The sequence below is a fragment of the Rhinatrema bivittatum genome, chromosome 18 (genome assembly GCF_901001135.1).
Source record: "Rhinatrema bivittatum chromosome 18, aRhiBiv1.1, whole genome shotgun sequence".
Taxonomy (NCBI): Eukaryota; Metazoa; Chordata; class Amphibia; order Gymnophiona; family Rhinatrematidae; genus Rhinatrema; species Rhinatrema bivittatum.
The window spans coordinates 21603964-21629029 of NC_042632.1; the positions used below are offsets into that span (position 1 = coordinate 21603964).

Below are 25066 nucleotides of genomic sequence, written 5' to 3' on the forward strand. Positions count from 1 at the left end.
AGGGGTGGTCCGGTGGCGGGGGCAGGGCCAGAGGCCTTCAACACAGCGGCCTTTGCCGCTGTGTCGAAGAATCGTGTGCCGGCAGGCGCAACTTCTGCCTGCCCGGAGGCAGGTGCAAAAGGGAAGACAAAGGTCGGGGGGGGGGGGGGGGGGAGTAAATAACCGATTCACATCTACTCGTTCAAGACCTCTCATGATCTTAAAGACCTCTATCATATTCCCCCCTCAGCCATCTCTTCTCCAAGCTGAAAAGTCCTAACCTCTTCAGCCTTTCCTCATAGGGGAACTGTTCCATTCCCTTTATCATTTTGGTTGCCCTTCTCTGTACCTTCTCCATCGCAACTACATCTTTTTTGAGATGCGGCGACCAGAACTGTACACAGTATTCAAGTAGAAACATATTAAAGTAGAAACTACAAATGCATGTTTACTTTCTTTTTTCACTTCCAAAAAATTCTTACACGTATCAAAGTGGGAATGACAGCAAAATTACTTATTAAAAAATGGTGCTCTGAAGAAACAGAGCTGTCTTTTTGGTTTTCATTTTTGTTTGCCTCTCATATATGTACACATTAACATACATGTTCATAAGATCATAAGGCTTGCCATACTGGGTTAGACGAAAGAACCATCAAGTGTGTTATCCTATTTCCAACAGTGGCCAATCCAGGTCACAAATACCTGGCAGGATCCCAAGCTGCATATCCCAGGAATAAGAAGTGGATGTCTGCAACTCCACCTTAATAATGGTTTATGGATTTTTCCTCCAGAAACTTGTCCAAAACTTTCAGGTATAATAGCTTTCACTACATTCTCTGGCAATGAATTTCATAGCTTAATTATGCATTGAGTAAAAAAAAAAAAAAATCTATTAGTTTAAAACGTATCACCTAGCAACTTCAATGTGTGTCCCCTAGTCTTTGTGTTCTTTGAAAGACTAGATTGACGTTTACTCGTTCCACTTCATTCATTATTTTATACACCTCTATCATATCTCCCTCAGTCATCTCTTTTTCTGAAGAGTCCTAACTTCTTTAGCCTTTTCTTATAAAGGAATCTTTCCATCCCTGTTATCATTTTGGTTGCCCTTCTCTGTACCTTTTCTAATCTGCTATATATTTTTTGAGATGTGATGACCAGAACTGCACATAATACTCAAGATGTGATTATTTATTTTATTTATTTAAAGGTATTTATATACCGTTTTTTAAAATAAAATTTTATCAAAACGGTTTACAACATGTTAAAAATAAAATAAAAATAAAATATAACTAAAATAAACTTAAATACATAAATTTGACTAAATAGCTAGATGATAACTAGCTAAAAACAAATTATTAATTAAAATAAAATAAAGGTAGCGTGCCTTGAGCAAGGAGGGCAGGGAGGGTAAAAAGGGGAACGAGAGGGGACGAATCATAATATCCTTAAAGAACACTGATGGGAAGATAGGGGAAGGGAGAAGTTAAAGTGACATGTAACTGATGAGAGAAATTTGGGAGATGAAGTTTCATTTATGATCAGGGGGTTGCTTAGTGGAAGTATTAAATGCTTGTTGAAAGAGGAATGTTTTTAGAGCTTTTTTGAAATGATGAGGATTTGATATTAAGCGAAGAGGGTTGGGTAGTGAGTTCCAGAGTGATGGTCCTGCTACTGAAAAAGCTCTTTTCCTGGTGATGTCTAATCTGGCCTGTCGTGGTGATGGAATGTCTAAGAGATTTTGAGTAAGTTATCTTAAGTGTCGGGTGGGTTTGTAAATACGGAGTAAGGTGCAAAGCCAGGTGGATGAGGAATTATTAATTAGACTGTGAATGATTGAGATTACTTTATATTTTATCCTGTACTTTATGGGTAGCCAATGAAGAGAATGTAGGATGGGTGTAATGTGATTGCGAATGGAGGTACCGGATAATAAGCGAGCAGCACTATTTTGAACTAGTTGTAGCGGATGAATTGATGAATCAGATAGACCTAGATAGAGAGCATTACAATAGTCTAGACCAGAGAAAATGAGAGATTGAAGGACAGTCCTGAAATCACGATAGAAAAGAAGAGGACGAAGACGTTTCAGAAGCTGTAATTTATAGAATGATTTCTTTGTTAGGGAGGAAATTTGTTGTTTCATGGATAAATCTGTATTTATGGTTACTCCTAGATTTATGGCGTGACAATTAATTGGGATGGTTGAACCATTGAATGTGAAATGGGATGGCGGACCTATAGAGGAATCTATAATGGATGTTAAATGAACCAATTCAGTTTTTGATGGATTTAATTTTAAACGATTATGAGATAGCCAAGAATTACACCATGGAGCAATATAGAGGCATTATGATTAGGGATGTGCAAAGCCCGATCCTTTCGGTTCCGATTTCGTTTTCGGCCTGCTGTGGGACATATCATATTTCCTGCAGTTCGGGCCTTTGAAATTTGGGAGGACCCGGATTTTGGGTTAGTGCGCACTAACTCCCGTTAGTGCGCACTAACATTTTAACGTAGGTGCACACTAACCCGAAACAAAATTTTTCCCGAAATTTCAGGAAAAATTTGTTTGGGTTTCGGGGTCCCCATCCAGGACAAATTAGGCAATTTCGTTAAAATTGCCTAATTTGTCCTGAACGAATACACATCCCTAATTATGATATTCTCTGTTATATTCTCCATTCCTTGCCTAATAATCCCTAGCATTCTATTTGCTTTCTTGGCTGGTGCTGCACACTGAGCAGAAGATTTCAATGTATTATAAGTGATAACATCTTTTCCTGATGTGGAGCTTTACATTGTGGAGCTTTAATTTGGATTACTTTCTCTGAGTGCATCACTTTGCACTTGTCCGCATTAAATTTATTTTTCCAATTGCATGCCCAGTCTCCCAACTTTGCAAGGTCCCCTTGAAATTTCTTACAATCCTCTTGTGATTTAGCAATTTTGAATAATTTGGTGTCATCAGCAAATCTGATCACCTCACTCGTTGTCCCCATTTCCAGGTCATTTATAAATATATTGAAAAGCAGTGGTCCCAGAAAAGATCCCTGGGCACTTCACTAATAACCTTTCTTCATTGGGAAAATTTACCAGTTAGCCCAGTCTCTTCCACATTCCTAGTCTCTCATATGCTCACACACACATACACATAGACTCATCTCCCCTTCTGGAACACACACATTCAGCAGCCTCCACCTTCAGCCAATGCAGCTGACAGGACTTTTCCTCTTTCCTCTCAGTGCATGGGCCAATGCTGCTCCTGCTCCTTCCCTCTGACTCTCTCATCCACCCCTCTTTCCTTTCCTTCTCTCCCCTCTCAATGCTTCCCTTTCTTACAAACTGGTTAAAAGACAGGAAACAGAGTAGGATTAAATGGTCAATTTTCTCAGTGGAAAAGGGTAAACAGTGGAGTGCCTCAGGGATCTGTACTTGGACCGGTGCTTTTCAATATATATATATATATATATATATATATATATATATATATATATATATATATAAATAAATGATCTGGAAAGGAATACGACGAGTGAGGTTATCAAATTTGCGGACGATACAAAATTATTCAGAGTAGTTAAATCACACGCGGATTGTGATACATTACAGGAGGACCTTGCAAAACTGGAAGATTGGGCATCCAAATGGCAGATGAAATTTAATGTGGACAAGTGTGAGGTGTTGCATATAGGGAAAAATAACCCTTGTTGTTGATACACAATGTTAGGTTCCATATTAGGAGCTACCAGGAAAAAGATCTAGGCATCCTAGTGGATAATACTTTAAAATTGTCGGCTCAGTGTGCTGCAGCAGTCAAAAAAGCAAACAGAATGTTAGGAATTAAAGGGAATAGTTAATAAAACGGAAAATGTCATAATGCCTCTATATCGCTCCATGGTAAGACCGCACCTTGAATACTGTGTACAATTCTGGTCGCCACATCTCAAAAAAGATAGTTGCGATGGAGAAGGTACAGAGAAGGGCAACCAAAATGATAAAGGGGATGGAACAGCTCCCCTATGAGGAAAGGTTGAGGTTAGGGCTGTTCAGCTTGGAGAAGAAACAGCTGAGGGGGGGATATGATAGAGGTCTTTAAGATCATGAGAGGTCTTGAATGAGTAGATATGAATCGGTTATTTACACTTTCGAATAATATAAGGACTAGAGGGCATTCCATGAAGTTAGCAAGTAGCACATTTAAGACTAATCGGAAAAAAAATTGTTTTCACTCCATGCACAATAAAGCTCTGGAATTTTTTGCCAGAGGATGTGGTTAGTGCAGTTAGTGTAGCTGGGTTCAAAAAAGGTTTGGATAAGTTCTTGGAGGAGAAGTCCATTAACGGCTATTAATCAAGTTTAGTTATGGAATAGCTAGCTACTGCTATTAATTGCATCAGTAGCATGGGATCTTCTTAGTGTTTGGGTAATTGCCAGGTTCTTCTGGCCTGGTTTTGGCCTCTGTTGGAAACAGGATGCTGGGCTTGATGGACCCTTGGTCTGACCTAGCATGGCAATTTCTTATGTTCATATGTTCCCTTTCCAATCACTTTCATTCATCCTTCCTTCTCTTGCCTTCCCTCCCCCTTCATCCCTCCCTCCCATTTACTCCTCCTCACTTCCCTTTTCTTTCATCCCCTCTCACTCATCCTCCAGAGAAATTTCTTCTTACTCAAGCCTTTTTTTCCTTTAACACCAGTTACGTCTTCTGTTGTACAATATTTCCTCTTAATATAGGCTCTTTTAATTACTCTTTATCTACCCAAGCCTCTCTGAACTCTCTTTCTTTTCATCCTTTAGTAAAATAGCTACTCACACTCTCCTGTTCAGCTCCAAGAGAAACTACCTCTGGTGCAGCAACAGGATCCTCTGAGCCTCAAGGCAAGTTCGCTCTGACTGTTACACATGCCGTCTGCGGCAGACCAGCAGCACGGCCTCCTCACCTTCTTACACAGACTCCAGCTCCTGGTTCCTCCTCGCTAGTCGTGGTGGGCCACCAGCTCTGACCTCAGGCCGCCCCTTGCCTCCGGCTTTGCCATGGTCCCCAGTGTTGCAGGTCAAGATGCCATTGCTCATCGGGCCTCTCTGCATGGCCCACAGTGTTATGTTTTTGAGGTAGTAGAGTGGATTCTTGGGTACTGCAGTGATGGTCATGCCCACGGGGAGGAGCCCCTTGAGGAGATACAGTACTAGGCTAGACTCTATACACAGAGAATTTGTATTTATTATACAGCTTGGTGGTACTGCCCAGGAGGGGCAGCAGTGAGGTAACTTGGTAGAAGCAGTCCAGGAGTCCTCAGCAGAGGGGACCAGTCCCACACTCAAGTAGTAAGGTAGAAGAGGAAAGTCCTGGATGCAGACTCTGAGCGCTGAAGCTGGAGATGAGACAGACTGATAAGGTTAGTTACTCACTGAAGTAGATAGCTGTATTGATGAAGATCCTGGCAGGCAGAAGTAGGTAGTAAGGCACCAGAGTAGGAAGAACAGGCCCTCAAAGAGCAAGTACCTGCTATCCCAGATTGGTATCTGTAAGAGAGCATAAGGGCCCCCGAGGAGTGGGTACCCAGGTTAGAGATGAATTACCCTGAAGGGCAGAGAGTAGGCTTCTTGCAGCAGCAAGGAAGCAGCAGAGCAGCTTAGACCGGAGGCATTCCAATCCTTGCTAACTCAGTTTGTTAGCAAATGAAGGGGAGGCTAAATACTCGGATGTCGTGACGTCACTCCGAGGGGATGCCCCTGAGGTTCCCACCATGATGTGGATAAAGACGTGGGTGGCATGCGAGCACGCACCCTAGGAGGCCCTCAGGAAATCCATGGCAAACACAGTCACCGTTGCTGTTCCGGGGATGCCAGAGAAAATGGCATGAAGACGCGGCAGCAGCCATCTTCCCAAGGCTTGAAGAGAAAGAAGGAAGAAAGGTGAGGCACAGAGGTCAAAGCCGTCTGAGACCGGATGCAACATGCGGAGAGTCGCCACTACCCGCGCCGCGTCCCTCCCTAGGCGTGCACGCGCACGTATTGCTGATCCTTATGAAGGGCCCACAGTGGGAACCTGGCTGCAGCTCCAGATGATGACATCAAACTCTTCAGTGTATTTAAGCTCAGGCCTCGCCTTTGCAACAGGTCTCCTCACTGCTCGGGTACTTGTTGCTGCTAGAGAATCCTCTCTACTCTTCGTTCCTGACCTTCGTTGTTCCCAGTTCTTGTCTTCTTAGTTCCTTCCCTGTCTTGGACTGACTCTATGGATATTCACTTTGCTACGCCTGACTACGCTACTGCCTATCTCCAGACCCAGACATCTGCTATGCCTGAGTACGCTATTGGCTTCTCCGTGATTAGACCATCGCCTCATTGACTACGCTATTGACATCTCCGTGATCAGACCATCGCCTGATTGACTACGCTATTGACTTCTCCGTGATCAGACCATTGCCTTGATTGACATTGCTTTTACATAGAAACATAGAAACATAGAAATGACGGCAGAAGAAGACCAAACGGCCCATCCAGTCTGCCCAGCAAGCTTCACACATTTTTTCTCTCATACTTATCTGTTTCTCTTAGCTCTTGGTTCTATTTACCTTCCTCCCCCACCATTGAAATATCTAGCTTGATTAGTTAGGGGTAGTAGGGGTAGTAACCGCCGCAATAAGCAAGCTACACCCATGCTTTTTTGTTTTACCCAGACTATGTTATACAGTCCTTATTGGTTGTTTTTTTTCTCCCCTGCTGTTGAAGCAGGGAGCTATGCTGGAAATGCATGATGTATCAGTCTTCTCCCATGCCGTTGAAGCAGAGAGCCATGCTGGATATGCATCGAAAGTGAAGTATCAGACACATTTGGTTGGGGTAGTAACCGCCGTAACAAGCCAGCTACTCCCCGCTTTGTGAGTGCGAACCCTTTTTTCTTCTCCCCTGTCGTTGAAGCAGAGAACTATGCTGTATATGCATTGAAGGTGAAGTATCAGGCTTATTTGGTTTGGGGTAGTAACTGCCGTAACAAGCCAGCTACTCCCCTCTTTGTGAGTGTAAATCCATTTTCCACATTTCCTCTTGCTGTTGAAGCTTAGAGCGATGTTGGAGTCACAGTAAGCATGTGTATGTTTATTGAATAAGGGTATTGTCTCCAGGCAGTAGCTGTCATTCTGGTGAGTCACCCACTCTTCATTGGCAGCCTCTTGACTTTATGGATCCACAGTGTTTATCCCACGCCCCTTTGAAGTCCTTCACAGTTCTGGTCTTCACCACATCCTCTGGAAGGGCATTCCAGGCGTCCACCACCCTCTCCGTGAAGAAATACTTCCTGACATTGGTTCTGAATCTTCCTCTCTGTGATCAGAACTCAGCATTGCTTGCCACGACCTTTGCTTTGCCGCCGGCCCTGATCCAAGCCTGTCATTGACGCCTCTTCTAGCCTACTCCCTGGACATGGACATATTAGGCTTTGGCCTACCTTTACTCGAGTGCCCCCAGCCAATCTTCATTCCATTGGCACCCGAGTTCCGGTACCATACCCAGTCCAGGGTAGGACTACGCCACCTATTGTCTGCTGTCTCTGGGCTGAACCAACCTCTCTTGCTAAACAATCTCGAGGCCCACCTAAGTCCTGCTGGCCCTGGCACCCAAAGGCTCAAACTGCGGGGAATTAGGGCTGGTATAGGTGAAACTTCAGCGGCTTCTACCTTCAGCCTACTCCACCTGCCAATGGTGGGGACCCGTAGGTCCTCACCTACGGGTTGCGTCAACCCCACCTCAGCCCAAGGGTCCACCTCCAATGCAACACTGACACAGTTTGCCCTCTTGGTCCAATGAGTTCCTATCCCAGTTAAGTACAGGTTTTTATTTTAATTCTTTCAATAATATTACAAACAAGTTCTTCTCTTCAGGTCTCCTGAAATGTTGGAGAAAATTTCTGCCCCACTCTTGCTCCTACCTTCTGTAACCATGGAAGAGGATCACAATTGCAACCTGTCTCTGTCCTTCCAAATCTGGAGCAACCCCAGACTCAGTAGTCAGGGCTTTTTCCTATTGATGGAGCCCATAGAGGCTATTTGCCACTGTCAGTCAAGAAGGCATGTTATACCCTCTGACCAAGAGATGACCTGGAACATTCTCACTCTAGTCCTTCTGCAATCTTTTGCCCCTTAAACTTTCTGTGCACCCTTTACAGCTTCTTCTAGACCTTACAGATTTCCCAAAGGGGATATTCTCTGCTTTACCAGAAACCTTTTTAGTAGTATATAATCCTATATACGCTTGGCATAGGGGTCCACATGTGAGTGGAAGGAGGACAGTGTGCATTGCTGCCCTGAACCTTTTTGACCTAGCTGTATTGTTGCCAGCTTGGCTTGCTAATCCTGCATTTTTCCTCTTGGTTCAGTCCCTTGCTGTGTTGAAGTCACTCCCATTGCTGCCTCACTATTTTCTGTGCCTTGGGGTGTTGATGCCACTCTTTTAAATGCCTTTTCCCTCACTCAGTTTGGGCTATTGGTGCCACTGCGTTTGTTCCCATATTCCTTACTTCAATGCTTTGGGGTGTTCATGACATTGTCTATGCTGTTTTCCTCTTTCAGTGCCTTATGGTCTTCATCCCATTGTTTATGCATCTTTGCCTCTCTCTCACAGTGAGTTGGGATGATCATATAACTGTTTGTACTACGTTTCTCTACTCATACTGCCTGGGTGGGGGGTGGGGGGCTTCCTGTCACTGTGATGCATTTCCCCTCCCTCTCTTTTTGCCTTATCATTTATGCCACTGTTTTTGGTGACCTTTGCCTCTGTTTTGGTGCCTTTGATATGTATGCCTTTTGACCCTTTTTCCATGTCTTTTGTCCTTGTCATTGCTTGTGCTCATTCACACCCCCCACTCATTGCTGTGGGGTATTAATGCCACTGTATTTTTATGCTCTTTGTCCCTTCTTTATTGCCTTGAGATGTTCATGCCACTATTGATAGTGCCATTTACCTCTCACAGTGTCTAGGAATATTCCTGACACTTTTTGTTGTACTTTCCTCATCCTACAGTGTCTTGTGAAGTTCATGACACTGTTCTACATTGCCCCTCTCTTGCAACCTTGGGCTATTCAGGCCACTGTTGGTGGCACTTCACCCTTCTCTTGGTGACTTGGAGTGCTGTTGCCTTTGCTGCCTGCAAGTTTCACTAAACTTAGATAGAAAACCCCAATATTAAAATGCAAAATAGAATGCATTGCCTCTCCATGTGACTTTAATGGAAACAAATGAAACAAAACAACAAATGAAGCAAATCAATAAATAAGATAAATTTAAAAAAGTTAAAAAATTAAAAAAAAAAGGCAATTGAATCAAAATAACTAACCAAAACCAGCATTATTTCCCCTAGCATTAGATTTTTTAAAGAAATGTTTGAGTATTAGGTTAGTGACTCTATATTTGAAAGTGATCCACTTAGCGTTGATCCCTGTTCTACCTGGGACTAAGAACTCTGTAGGAGTGGCAACACAGTTATAATTCTGGCAAGTTATAGGTTTTGAACTATTTTCCAGAAAAATGTATGGATATTGCCAAAATAAATCTATTTCATAACTCTTATGATGTTCACTGAGTCTGTGAATATTAGTAGATTTGGTTTCTACTTTCATCACCCTCAAGGTTTTTTGTATTTTTTGTACAATGTATATGTGGGTGGGAGGAGGAAGGGGAAGCATTTCTAGGAATCTTGAATGCTTATGAATCGAATCCAAATCCTGCTTTAAACTCAATTTTAAGTTTGCTAAATCATTGGAAAAAATGTATCTAACCCTATCTGCACTTTCTAGGATTGATACCACATCAGAAAGCATATTGTAACTACTGACAGGTGCAAGGGCAGAGCAGCATACTGTCTCTGGGGAGCCTGCATCCCACCTTCTAGACTGCTAATTATCACTGCAGGGTCTGACCTCCTGGAAGGAATGCGGGAATAAGATGGAAGAGGAATAGAGTAAATAGGACAGAAGAGGTTAGAAATGATCTTTTACTAGGCCTGAAAAAACTGAAAAGGTTCCGCTATTCATCTCCAGAATAAAGTGAGGGCAGTAAAAAGGAGCTGTGCTTATTGCTGGGCATTTCAGAGTCACATATGCATCTCCCCCAACCCCCACTCACCCCACGCTTCGTTGGCAAATTGTGAGGAAAGACGAGTAGGCTAAAAAGGCAAAAAAAAAAAAAATCATATCCTACTCATTTTTTCTTATGACTTTCTATTACTAAAGCAGCTTAATTCCCATGTTAGTCCACTTGAATTTGTGAAAATAAATATTTATAGACTTTTATTTCTTACTTATGACTATAACTTGTGTATGAATCCTATTAAAAAAAACAAACAAACTGTAAATCAGTGTTTTCTTTGCTAACTTTATTTGTACAAACCCATTAGATACAAATTATTATTAAAACAAGGTCTTATGTTTTATTCAAATAAATTTAATTAAGAGACTCCATCTGCATGAGGAATATTTTAATATAGTTGCTATAATTTACAATCAGTAATACAATACATTCAGTAATGATTTAAGAGAAACAAAAAAGCCAGCAAGTAACAATTATGTTGATATGACAAAACACCATGCATCCATTTCCATAATGCTTGGGTGACAGGTAGGGTAGAAGTAGACAATATGGAATATAATAAAACCAAATTACCACTTTAAATTCAAAACATTTCACAGATTGTCAATCAGCCCTCATGTATTGTCGAGCTGATAATTTATACACCACATTGGATATCTACATTAATTGCTGGGGATACAGAAAACATTCTTTGTTTTTAATTGGAATAAACTCAGTGGACTGGAAATTCAAATGAATAAAGCATTGATATTATATTTATGTTCTACCTGCTCAGGTAGTTATTTTTTTTAACCTGCTATTTACTGAAACTTCACATTTACATATCCAAGAAACATCTTGAAACTGAAAATACACTGACCATTCATATACTGTATATTGAATGGAAGGTGTGGCCAACCTGTGACTCGGGAGTGACTCTTACACATGCAAAATGTGGCTGTTGCCTCTTGGCCACATGGAAACTGAGCAGCTCTGCAGAGAACAGGAGGGGAGGGGCTGCAGTAGGAAGCACACAGAAAAAAACAGAAGAAGAGCCATTCTGTTCCAGCCCTCCTCCCCATCCTGACCTCACAGTTTTACAAGTTTCTGCAGAGACAGCAGGAAGCAGCTGGAGCAGGGATAAGAGGGGTTTCTTGGCTTCCCCTTACCCCTATCGGCAATCAGCAACAGTGGAGATCAGGACAGGAGAAGAGGGGATAAGGCTGGAGTCGACATCATAGCCAGTCAGCTCTCTGCTTTAGTCCTCATCATCCTGTGCAAACCCCTATCCCACCTGCTGCCTGGCGGGTTCTTCTGTCTGGTGGGGAGGAGCTGAAGTGTGCACAGCCTGAGGTATTGCAGCTAACTGCTCTCGACTCTGGGTTCAGCTGACAGCAGAGAGGAGGAGGAGGGAGTCACCCAGACTCCATTCAGGACAGAATATTTTGTGGCAAGGAAAAGGAAACTAATGCTGAAAGGGGATGAATGTTATTGACAAATACTTGAAGGAGCAGTGAATGTTAGGGGAGGTGAAGGAGAAGTGGCACAAGGGTGGTTAATCCTTCTGAGGGCAGTGAAGTGAATAATGGTGAATGCTGCAAGAGCTGTGGAGGACAGCACAAGTAGTAACTTAGGCTGTGGGGAAGTCCAAGTGTGTGTGAACACTGTTTCCCTCTCCCTGAAGTTAGTAATGCAAATTGGACTGGTACCTTATTCCTCTCCTAAGTCCATACTGATCTGCAACAGGCTTGAGGGAACCAGGCTTGGGTGAGGATACAGTGTTGTATGAAAGCAATGTCAGAGGAGTGGAGGGAAAATGAGGGAACCAGGGGTGAGAGTAGAAGGGGTTCAAAAGATAGGGAAAGGCAGGAGAAGGGATGTATTCAAGAAAGAAGTGGAGATTGGGAAGATGGTGAATAAATAGGTGACAGGATGGGGCAGAGGGGGCTATGGGGGTGTGGGGTGTATGAGAGAGTCAGAGGGAATTAAAGGGGAGGGAGTGTGAGGATGGATGACAATCATAGGTAGTGAAGGGGAAGGTTGAGAGACAGCTAGAGGTGGTGAAGGGGGAGAGGGATGGTAACAAAGCCAGAAGGGTGACAGAGCATGGGGGCAAATGAATGTTAGAGGACTAATAGAAGTAGAGGAATGAGAAAGCCAGAGATGGCGATTGGAGGGGGAAGTATTTGAGAAAGATAGATGGGGAGAAGGGGCCATGCAAGAGGGGGTGAATGCTATTGGAGGGGAGTGTCTTGAAGAGGGATGAATTTGGGGGGAGAGGGGATGAGTGTATGAGAGCCAGAAAGGGTAATGGTGGAGGGTGCATGCGAGAGCCAGAAAAGGTACTAGAGGGGATAGATTTCATCGTGGCAGCTTTTGATATGGTTAACCATATGATTATGATTTCCTGGTTATCTGATATTGGTATTGGAGGCATGCTTCTTTCTTAGAGATGTGAATCGTGTGATCGATCGTCTTAACGATCGATTTCGGCTGGGAGGGAGAGGGAATCGGATCGTCGCCGTTTGGGTTTTCTAAATATCGTGAAAATCGTGTAAATCGAAAATCGGCACACTAAAACATCCCTAAAACCCACCCCGACCCTTTAAAATAAATCCCCCACCCTCCCGAACCCCCCCAAAATGCCTTAAATTACCTGGGGTCCAGAGGAAGGGTCCCAGTGTGATCTTTTACTCTCGGACCTCCGGTGCTTGTAGAAATGGCGCCGGCGCTACCTTTGCCTTGTCATATGACAGGTCAAAGGTAGCGCTGGCGCCATTTTGTTTTTTGTCCCCCGAGGTCAGGAGCGTAGGAGATCGCTCCCGGACCCCCGCTGGACCCCCAGGGACTTTTGGCCAGCTTGGGGGGGCCTCCTGACCCCCACAAGACTTGCCAAAAGTCCAGCGGGGGTCCGGGAGCGATCTCCTGCCGCGAATCGTTTTTCTGTACGGAAAAAAAACAAAATGGCGCCGGGGCTGGACCCCCAGGGACTTTTGGCCAGCTTGGGGGGGCCTCCTGACCCCCACAAGACTTGCCAAAAGTCCAGCGGGGGTCCGGAACGACCTCCTGCAGTCGAATCGTGTTGTCTACGGCCGGCGCCATTTTGCGCCGCCATTTTGCGGAAAAACCCAAGGTAGCGCCGGCGCCATTTCTACAAGCGCCGGAGGTCCGAGAGTAAAAGATCACACCGGGACCCTTCCTCTGGACCCCAGGTAATTTAAGGCATTTTGGGGGGGGTTCGGGAGGGTGGGGGATTTATTTTAAAGGGTCGGGGTGGGTTTTAGGGTTGTTTTAGTGTGCCGGTTTTCCCGCCCTCCCCCTTCCCCTCCCCTCTCCCCCTTCCCCCGATTTACGATTTTTTGACTATAAATCGGGGGAATTGTTGTATCGCGGCTCTAACGATTTTTGACGATTTAAAATATATCGGACGATATTTTAAATCGTCAAAAAACGATTCACATCCCTATTCTTTCTTGGTTCACATCTTATATCAAGGATCACCAATAGCGGGTATGAATCAGTGCCACCGCATCCCTATGATATAATGCACCTACCAAGTTTCCACATGGCTCAGCCCTATCGGCTGCTTTGTTTAATATTTAATTTCTCTCTGTAAGCTTTTGGCTGTTCATGGGGTGTTTAAGTTGTATGCTGACGGCATACAATTTTTCTTCCCTATTACAGCTTCATGGCCTTCAACTGTGAAGTTTGTTCACAATTAAACAATGGCTGTTTCACAATCATTTCCTTTTGAATGTGTCAAAAGCACAGATCATAATTCTGACAAGGTTTGCTTCTAAAGAATATCTTACTACCATTGAATTTTATGATAGTCAAACTGCAGTTAAACCACTGGTAAGTAAGATAGGTTGATTTAGATTATCAATGCATCACCACATCAAGTCATTGTTTAAGATCGCATATGAAGGAACATCCTTTATGGTGGTTGAAGACGCTCTAAGACCATGTTGATTTTCGAATGACCTTCCCTTCTGGAATCGGGATCTGAGGATCCAGTAAGGTAGTGCTTGGGGACTTAGGCTTGGCTCTTACTTTTTTAAATGGACAACAGAGACCCAGCACTGGCCCTGACCCTGGACCTGCAGGCTCCAACAGGGCAGGCTCTAGAGCAGGCCAGATTAGATTTTTGGCCTGGGAAGGCCAGCCCAGGCAGCCGGAGACCAGTTTTTTTTTTTCCTTCAAAAAATATCATGAATATGAAAATGCCTGAAAATTTAGAAGTGTGTACATTGGAGGTTATTTTTGGTTCTTTCAATTTAGAATGGACTAAAAATGGCCTGACTTGTTACTTTTTGGCACTCAGAAATGAATGCACATCCTTATTGCCACTGTCTTCTTCCTCTTGCCACCTACAAATGGCAGTGATGGCAGAGGGCAAGAGGGGGATTTGAGGGAGTGAGAAAGAAAGGATTAGAGTGGGACAGCTGGAGAATGTGATAGACGAACCGAGGAGGTGAGATAAAGTTCTGCTGTGGAGTAAGAAGGAGCAGAAGGTGAGAATAACACCCTGTGTTGATCTCTCCTCTGCCTTCCCCACTCTGATACCTATCACTTTTTCATACTAAAACAATATAGCAATATTTAATTAATTACACAGACATAGTGGAAAATGACTTTATTTTTAGGAAATAAAATAAAATGCACACAATTTAATATGTAAAGATATACAAGTTTGAAAATGTGATGTGGATTTGCTACAGAAACAAAAACTTTGCTGCAGAATTTTCCAAATTATATAGCCATATAATTGTGTATATAATTAAGGATAGCATTCTAGTGGCCATATTGTTTCTGGAGGAAACCGAACTCTTATCAAATAGCAGCAGCTTTTATTGGCGCCACATAAGAAGTATTCAGAGATAGTAAGAGATTGCGTATGTGTCATCTTCAGATCTTCTGAAGAAAGGGCCTTTGTTGTATGGAACACTTCTACAGAAGCCTAATCCTTTGGATTGTTTCGCCCCTAACTACGATCCTATCAAACAGTGTTTGTGGTCCTGGCCAGTGTTTTAGCAGAACTGCTTCCAACTCTGAAATGAGCATGTAAACAAAGCTGCAGTTTTGGTGAGCCCTCATGATATTGACTAAAGGGTTTTATTTGTTTTATTTGCTTTTTTTAATGAATTCATCAGATGGCTAGAGACAGAGCAGAGAGAAAATGTAGTATGTCTATGGTATTTTTATTATTTACTAACACTCAGGTTGTGTATTAATGACTAAAAATGCTTTTTTTTTTTGTATTTTTGTGCTCGCATTAATTAAGTGCGCTTTTAAGCTACAACTATGTGAAGATTTTTTTCCACCAACTGCTGCTGTATAGTAATGACTTCTGGTTTTATGAATTATTTACAGCTTATGAGATGCATAGTTTGTGAAATGCCTTCCTCAGCTGTTTGATCGACAGTATAATTATACCTTGTTTTTGTTTAAAGCACTATTATGCAGAATCACAGTGCCATAGGAGGTAAATAGGAAGTTTATGAGCTTTTAACTTTGACAAGGGCACGGTGGAGCGCACCAAAGAGGTGTCATGAAAAACCCTGAGCTATAATTATTTGTGTGAATAAAAAGGCAGCTATCACTGGACTCTGTCAGAATGAGAACCAGCTTTTTGTGACCATGTCTGCACACTGCTTTTATTTTGAACCTCCATGATAGGAAAGCGAGGGTAAAGTCAAAGATAAAGTGAAATCTATGGTCTTGAAGTAGGTAGAGAATGGACTATATTGGCCTTGCAGCCTTCATTTACTCTCTCTATTTGCTCTTCTTTTTTTTGTTTTTGTTTTTGACCAGGCATTTTTCTCCAGGCAGTTCAAGGAAAACCTTGGCTAGGATCTGGTACCCTGAGCCTTTGCTGGAAACCATCCAGGGATTTTTCCCCTATTTCATATCTTCTCATAGTTTATATTGCACTGGAAGTCCTCAACCAGGCCCTATGCACCGGGGCTCATTCTGGAATCCTGGACCCTCAATGTGGCCCCTAGATGTCACCATTTTGCAATATGTCTAGTATCATCCCCACCAGAGGCTATGAACACTGACTGGGGCATGGAAGACCTGAGTCAGGCATCAAACCCAAGTTCCTCAGCAGTGCCTCTGAGTCACCTGGCCCTTATTTCCTCATATAGATAGTTTTTTTTCATGAAGTCAGCATAAACTTTACTGATTACAATTACAATAGTGATTAATAACACATGTCTCACTGTATTGCTCTATATCTACCTTTTCAGTTTTTAATTCCCAGTGCCACTTCTACCACTCCAAACAAATCTCGGTACATTAGATGCTTCTCCTGCTGCTCTGGCTGTCTAGAAGGTTCATTCCAAATATTCCTCCTATATGGCACTTACAAACTTTTGCTCTTGCCATCTGTTGCTTTACACAGGCATTACCTGCCCAGATATCTTTAAAATTTCATGCTCTCTTGGATCAAACTCTGTTCCTTGACTGTACTTGTTATTATTGGACTCATCTGGTATTTAGCTTATGATGGATTGCACCACATCAAAGTTCAAGGGCTGCAGAGGTGCAGCATCCAGAACCACCGGGACTGTCCTCATTGTTCACTGTTCCTGATGTAATGGAGGCAGTATTTTCAAAAACTGATTCAGGAGAAGAATCAAGTTGTAGGTGCCCTGAACTTATTTATGTATTTATTTCCAAACATTTGATATTCCACTTTTGATCGGGTTGGACTCAAAGTGAATTACAATAAATTAGAATAGTTTAACAGTTCAGTATCAGAGAAGAAGCTCGAGTATGACCAACAGTACAGAATTATTTTAATTTAACAAAGCACAGAGTATTGGTCGAACTTTGACAGAACCAGAAGCAGAAATGAACTAATATAACTTAAAATAAGCATAGGTCAAAACAGAAACAGATAAAAAAAATCACAGTATATTAAACAGCTAGTGGCTAAAGAGGATTTGCTGTGGTACTCAGTTACATCTTAGGCTCCAGTGAAGACCAACTCCAAGCCAGAGCAATCAGCTCCTTCAGAAATGACATCAAGCCTCCTCCAAGAATTTCTTCTGGCATCTCCCTGCCTAGGGCTTTGTACCAATTTGTTTGGTGCCTTGCGCCCCCCATTTTTTTAAATATATTCCACCATTTCCAACATCACTTACAGAGCTGATTACATATAACAAATCCATAAAATATTAAATGTGTGCTTAAGCAAAACAAACATTTACTAAGCAGTCATTAAAACATAACTGAAATAAGATTAAGAACTATAATGAAATAGAACGTTTTAGCAGAATGCCTTGGGTTGTTCTCACCATGCTTGGTGGCTGCTTGGCACCTCTCATGATGCTTTGGGGTTTTCATGTCCCTCTTTCAGTTGTTTTCTTCCTCTGTTTCAGCCTTTGGGGGGTGGGTTTCCCCATTTCCTGGTGCCTTGAGTTATTAATGTCGCACTTGGTGCCAATTTACCCCTCTTATACAGCCATGGTGGGTTCTGATGTTCGATCCCATTGCTTCACTTTTGTAAGCCTTGGGGTTATCTGGCCACTTGTGCTGCTGTTTTGCTCCTCTGACAATGCCTTGATAGCTCCTGCCACTGCTGGTGCTGTTTTGCTCCATTGCGGGAGGTTGGGCTCTTTATAGAATTTTTGGTGCCATATTGAAATTGTCATGTTTGGTTGGTATGCCTTTACCCTTCTGATGATGCCCAACCACCAGTTTGATTTGAAATAATTAGAAAATCTCATTTTGGGACTCCCAAATAGGCTGCAATACATCCTTCTTTGGCTGTAATGGGAAATGAATAAACAAATAAAACAACTCTTCTTTTGTTTGGAACTAATTGTATTTATTTGCTTGCAGAAATGTATTACCACTATCTTATTACCAGACAAGTGGTTCAAGGCAGTTAATGGAACGAATGGAGATGCCCTACGAAATGAACGAACAAACAAATGAAATTTTTTCATTTGCACATTCCTAAAAACAACTAGAGAAATAGTGAATTCAATGATCTGCATCTGCTTTTTTTGTGGATACTTTCCCCCTGCAAAACAAATATGTAGTTTGAAAACACAAAACTATATGTCTTGTCTTGTTACTTTCCTTGACCTAACCTAGCCCCTTAGTCTGCCTACTTTTCCTGTGGCTAAAAGTGCACATATTGTTGATTCCCATGCATGCTTTCTCCCAGATACAGGGGCAGATTTTAAAGCCTGTACGAGGGTGCAGATTTTTTCACGCAACCCAGCGTGAACAAATCTATGCCTGATTTTATAACATGCACATGCAGTCGCGCTCATGTTATAAAATCCAGGGTCGGCATGCGCAAGGGGGGATGCACAATTGTGCAACTTGCACGCGCCGAGCCACGCAGCCTTCCTCCGTTCCCTCCCAGGCCACTCCGAAATCGGAGCGGCCTAGGAGGGAACTTTCCTTCCGCCTCCCAGCCCTACCTAGAACCCCCTTCCTTATTTTTGTTGAAGAAGTTACACCTACCTCCCGGCAGGCGTAACTTACGCGTGCCAGCAGACAGCTGGCCTGCGATCCCGGGCACAGCGGCAAATGGACGCTGTGCCTGGAGGCTCAGCCCCCGCCCCATCCCTTTTTGCAAGCCTCGGGACATACGCGTGTCCCGGGGCTTGCGTGCGCCGCCGAGCCTATGCAAGATAGGCTCAGCATGTGCAGGGGCAGGCAGGGGCAGCTTTTCGGGGGGTTACGCACGTATCTTACGCACGTAACCCTTTGAAAATCTGCCCCACAGGGTGGGCAATTTTTAGACAGCACATTTATCTATGTAAATCACTTTTGAAAATTGCCCTTACACAATAACATAGTAACATGATAAATGACAGCAGAAAACAATGTTAATGGTCCATCTAGTTTGCCAGCAAGCTTTATTTATTTATTTATTTATTATTTTAATTTATTTGCTTTTATTCTGTTAATATTTATTTAATTTTTTTCTGCTGCTCCCTGCAGGTAACCCCAATGCAGGTTACCCTTATTTTCATTTCCGTCTTTTAGCCACTAGGGATCCTCTGTGTTTATCACAAGGTCTTTTGAATTCCATTACAGTTCTCATCTTAACTCCCTCTACCCAGGTGAGTATTCCAATCATCCTCAACCCTTTCTGTGAAGAAATTCCTGTCATTGTTTCTGAGTCTACTCCCTTGGAGCTTCATATTATGACCTCTAGTTCTTCAGCTTTCCTTCCATTGGAAAAGGCTCAAATCCCATGCATTATTTATACCCTTCAAATATTTAAATGTCTGTATCATAACCCCTTCTCTCCTGCAGGGTATACACATTTAGATCCTTCAGTCTCATCTCATATGGCTTTTGATGCAGACCATGCAGCATTTTGGTTGCCTTTCTTTGGATTGCTTTGATCCTGTCTCTATTTCTTTTAACATGAGGTCTCCAAAACTAGACACAGTACTCCAGATGAGGCCTCACTAATGATCTCTTCTTTCTGCAGATTTGAGAATAAATATTTACATACTGAAAATTAAACAACTTATTTCAAAATGCTTAATCCTTAACTTTCTCTTCAGGCCCATCAATAATTGTACAGTTATTATCTGATTATATGATTATTGATGGACCTGAGAAGAAAGTTAAGAACTGCTGTAGGAAAGAATGACTAATGGAATTACATGGCTATTTCTAGGGGTGTGCATTTGTTCCCTACGAATTGGTAATCTGCAACGTATAGGGCCATATTTGTTGTATTCGTGGGGAAGCGAAATGTATCGCGATTCCCCACGAATACGTATCTTTGCCAAATTATTCGGCCGTCTAAAGGAGCCAATTTAAACAAACCCCCACCCTCCTGACCCCCCCCAAGACTTACCAAAACTCCCTGGTGGTCCAGCGGGGGGTCCAGGAGCCATCTCCTGCACTCACACCATCGGCTGCCGGTATTCAAAATGGTGCTGATAGCCTTTGACCTACTATGAGACAGGGGCTACCGGTGCCATTGGTCAGCCCCTGTCACATGGTAGGAGCAATGGATGGCCGGCGCCATCATGTGCTCCTATTATGTGACAGGTTCTTGTGGCCTGGTTTGGCCTCTGTTGGAAACAGGATGCTGGGCTTGATGGACCCTTGGTCTGACACAGCATGGCAATTTCTTATGTTCTTAAATATACATAAGAAAGAATGATAAAATAGGAGTTGTAAATAAAATATTAAATCTAATCTAAAAGAGCATAAAACAATAAATCATAAAACATAATAGATATTAAAACAAATAAAACTAATCTAAAATACCTTCATCGATATTGAACTCTTCACGTAAATGCTTGCAAAAATAGTCATAAGAACATAAGAAAATGCCATACTGGGTCAGACCAAGCCCAGCCAAGCCCATCAAGCCCAGCATCCTGTTTCCAACAGTGGCCAATCCAGGCCATAAGAACCTGGCAAGTACCCAAAAACTAAGTATTCCATGTTACCATTGCTAATGGCAGTGGTTATTCTCTAAGTGAACTTAATAGCAGGTAATGGACTTCTCCTCCAAGAACTTATCCAATCCTTTTTTAAACACAGCTATACTAACTGTACTAACCACATCCTCTGGCAACAAATTCCAGAATTTAATTGTGCGTTGAGTAAAAAAGAACTTTCTCCGATTAGTTTTAAATGTGCCCCATGCTAACTTCATGGAGTGCCCCCTAGTCTTTCTACTATCCAAAAGAGTAAATAACTGATTCACATCTACCCGTTCTAGACCTCTCATGATTTTAAACACCTCTATCATATCCCCCCTCAGTCGTCTCTTCTCCAAGCTGAAAAGTCCTAACCTCTTTAGTTTTTCCTCATAAGGGAGTTGTTCCATTCCCCTTATCATTTTGGTAGCCCTTCTCTGTACCTTCTCCATCGCAATTATATCTTTTTTGAGATGCAGCGACCAGAATTGTACATTTTGAATTGTAAATTTCTTTGTAAATGTCTGAAAATTTTCTTCTAGCCTTAATTCTGGTGGCAGTGCATTCCATAACCTTGGTCCTGCTAGGGATAGTGCTCTCTCTTACTGAATTTAAGTGTGCCAATTTAGGAGACTGGATCATTAATAGTCCCTTGTCTGTAGAGCGCAGATTTCGCTGTGGAGCATGAAAGTATAAAGCAGCTTTAAACCATTCAATTTTTTCATTAAATATCACCTTATAAATTAAAACTAATGTTTTAAACTTTATTCTAAAAGTAATTGGCAGCCAATGCAAGTCTTTCAAAATTGGAGTTATGTGCTCGTATTTTCTGGTATTTGTTAATAACCGTGCAGCAGCATTCTGAAGTAGTTGAAGAGGGCGGGTGGTAGATGCTGGAAGGCCAAGTAACAGGGCGTTACAGTAATCTATTTTTGAAAACATGAGTGCTTGTAAAGCAATTCTAAAATCATTGGCATGGAGGAGAGGTTTCAATTTTCTTTTTTCCAAAATAATTTTTTATTGGGAAGAAACTACAGCAGGTGAAAACAGTGTACATATCAACCAATACGGTCCAAAGACATCTAATACACAGTGGGGTAGATTTTTAAAAACGGCGCGTTCACATACTTTTGTTTGTGCTCCAGGCGCAAACAAAAGTACGCTGGATTTTAGTAGATACGTGCATAGTGCCCGTAACCGACTTCATGGTTACAGTCAAAGCCTGTCCATGCCCTGTCCCACCCCTTTTTCCCCAAACCTTTTTTATCCGTGTACTGGGAGATACACACACGCTGCAGCAAGCCTCTTAAAATCCGCGTGGTGTGCGCTCATACCTGTCACGTGGATATCTCCTGGCTTTTGCGTGCATAGGGCTTTTAAAATTCACTTTCATGTCAAGGAGGAGTAATCTAGTGATTACAGCAGCAGGTTGAGAATCTAGAAGCCAGGGTTTTAATCTTGCTTCTCCCAAAGATACTTCTTGTGACCTTAGGAAAGACATTTTACCCCCCACTGCCTCAGGTACAACTTAGATGTTAAATCCTATTGGGCAGGGATATAACCACAGTACTTGATTTATAATTCGCCTTGATTTGAAAAAGGTGAGTAATTAAATCCATCCATTAATGCATGTTAACATGCCAATTTTAGGGCCTAGTTAACTAACGGGAGGAAAGCCTTACAGCCTGATTTTAAAACCCGTATGCACACTTATACTGGGAGATGCACCATGCGCGCGCCACAGGCTTTTTCGAAGGCCTGTGACCACGTGCGTATCTCCTGGTATGCGCTGAAGAATGGCTAAAGGGAAAAGGCGAGCACCAGAGGCAGGGTCTGCGTGGGGTATGGACGTGGGCGGGCTGGGGCAGTGCCGTTAAGGTACTGTCCCATTGTACGCATGCCGGGAACGCTGGACCCATGCAGCTTACTGCTTCTCCAGAGAGAAGGTCAGTTGCAGAACAAAATAAAAATGGTAGCAGGGGTTTAGAGATAGGGGAAGATAGTGGAAAGGGAGGCAAGTTAGCTAAGACTGGGAAGGAACTGGTAAATGGGCCTATCATATTACCACGCACATCTTACAAAATGTCCCTCCCTTACATGCGTGAGTCGGCACTTGCATGCAGATGGGCGTGCATGTGTGCGCAGATAGCTGATTTTATAACGTGTGCATTGGTGCGCATGTTATAAAATCGGCACCTCCATGTGTGCATGCCAGGAACCGCGTGCACATGGATGCCCGCGCGCATGTTTTAAAATTAACATTTTAATGAATCTGGCCCTTAATGTGGGACTATTACTGATTTTTATGCCCAATGTATTAAAAGACCTAAAACATTTAGAACATCAGCATTAACTGTGAAGTTTGCCATCACTAGCGGTATGTGACTTACCGCCAGAGCTGTAATGATAGCATGTTGGAGGGCACTGATCCACCCGTGTCAAGAATAAGGGACACTATTTGATTATCAAGAACATTTTTGGATCTTTATATTGACCACTATCACCATATTGCTAAAATGTCTAGATAAAGTGATAAAGTATCATCTAGTTGAATATCATTGATTGACTATAATCCATGGAAATGTTCCTATCATTTGAGTTATATGTATTTGAATTTGATTTGTTCCTCTTGAAGGATTACATGGCATGCAGGGAAGCTTTGGTCAGAGTACTAGAAGCAGAAAGTCCTCCTGAAGCAGATTTATTAGAAACATGGGACCTGTGTCCAAAACTGAACATTGATATTTTGGATATGTATATTTTTTAAAATTTTAACTACGTCAGCTTTAAGAAAAGTTTATAGAAGAGCTGATAATTAGTGCTTAAGCATCTTTGTGTTCAGTGTTAATTGACATTAAGGTGAATTTTAAAAGGGAATGTGCAAATATGTCAGGATGGCACACGCCAAATGGTTTTAAAAGCTGCCCTGATATGTGCATTCTTGCCGCCCACAAATGAAAAAAATGGGTGGGCTGTGGGCAACTGGGCATGGCCTGTATGGGGCATGGGGTCTCCTGGATTTAAACTTGAAATGCGAGCGTAAATACTTCTACGTGTTGGCATGCGCCAAGGTTCCCTGCCCTGTTATGGATAACATGTAAGTTATAGAGCAAAATAATCTTAGACAGATCAGTGGGGTTTTAAGGGTTGGGTCTAACAGAGGGGAAGATAGGGGGTCGGAAATCCTATCTCTTGCACGGGCGAACTGGGAAAATTGGCAATGGCATTGGCGCGCGTGCCTTTTAAAGTCCTTCCACTTACACGGTAGAAGCGGCATTTGCACACAGGCACACATGTGCTTGCGGTCAGGCTATTTTATAACGAGTGCATATATGCGAACATTTTATGAAATGGCTGCGTGCCTGGGCATGGACCAATGAACACACACACATGTACATCCATGCGCTGGTTTAAATATTAATATCCCTGATATGGTGTTTTTAGTTCTATAAATGTATTCAAGGCATGTTGTAGGTGGATTATTTTGTAATTTTAAGAGTAAGGGGCTATCATACATAAACCTCCCCATGCCTTGAGTCAAGATCAAGAGACAATTGCACCAACCACACAACCCCTAAGTCAATTAAAAAGGACCCTGCGCCCTGATCCCATCCAATCTTGAAGTGACCACCAAGACCTGATCTTCCCACCTCCCTGATTCATGATCAAAGGAATGCCATGCCCCAATTCCTTTCCTTCCAAGTAAAAATCAAAGGTGGTGGTGGGGGGGGGGGGGGGGGGGTTGTCATGCCTTGTTCCCTCTACTTTTTGAGTCAAAAAGAAGGAGCTGCTGCTTTTTTTTTTGAGTATTTGTTTGATGTTTCTAGTTATCTCTCATTTTCACCCTTGAGAAAAAACGATTCCCACCTCCTCAGTCGTTGTGAATGCTGCTCAAAAAGGAATAGAAACCAAACCTGAAGATCAAATTTGGCACTTTCCACTGTGCACTGAATAGCACTTACCACTAGAGCCACAAGAAGTTTGGTTGCTTTGTTTTACTCTTGAATTTACTTTTGTTTATTTTGCCATTTTTTTGCCCTTCAAATGACCTTGTAGGCAGAAAACGTAAAGGTCAAATTATTATTAATACTTCATGATCTGGTCTGATGGATTGCCTTATCTCTTGCAGGCTGGACTCTGTTCAGAGAGAGCACAGTGAAGATTTTTGGGTGCCTCCCTGAGTTCAGCAGTGGAGCAGTCGTTATGAGCAGCACTCCATCTGAAGATTGGCAATTCATTGTCCTCTCTATAGTGAGAGAATCCCTGGAGACTCACAGGGAGATGAAAGCCGGGTGTTGCCACACAGCCATGGAGGAGAATGGCTGGAGAGTGGAGAGTTGGTGAGGACTCATGGAGGGCCGTGTAAACCAGTGAAGGACTCTATCGGGCCTGGGAGATTGCTGTTGAAGGAAGAACTGCCTCAGGTAACTAAAAGGATAAGGGGTGCCCTGGAATGGCAATCCTCCTCTGTTGCTTACCATGTTCTCTCCCCCACCCCCCCCCCCCCCCCCGCCTCCACCCAGATCCCATCAATATTATTTTGCTGGATGTGTGGAAGGTGTTCTCTCGAACTGACAGTAATTTATTAGGTTCTGTTC

General features: G+C 42.7%; 1 long non-coding RNA gene across 1 annotated transcript in view; it reads left to right on the plus strand.

Moving 5' to 3' along the window:
- The window catches only part of LOC115079874, a 170096-nt gene that overhangs the window by 131175 nt on the left and 13855 nt on the right, over positions 1 to 25066 (plus strand). The window contains exon 2 of the long non-coding RNA XR_003853424.1: positions 24598 to 24892. This is a non-coding gene — a long non-coding RNA (uncharacterized LOC115079874). The remainder of the gene's footprint in view (positions 1 to 24597; positions 24893 to 25066) is intronic.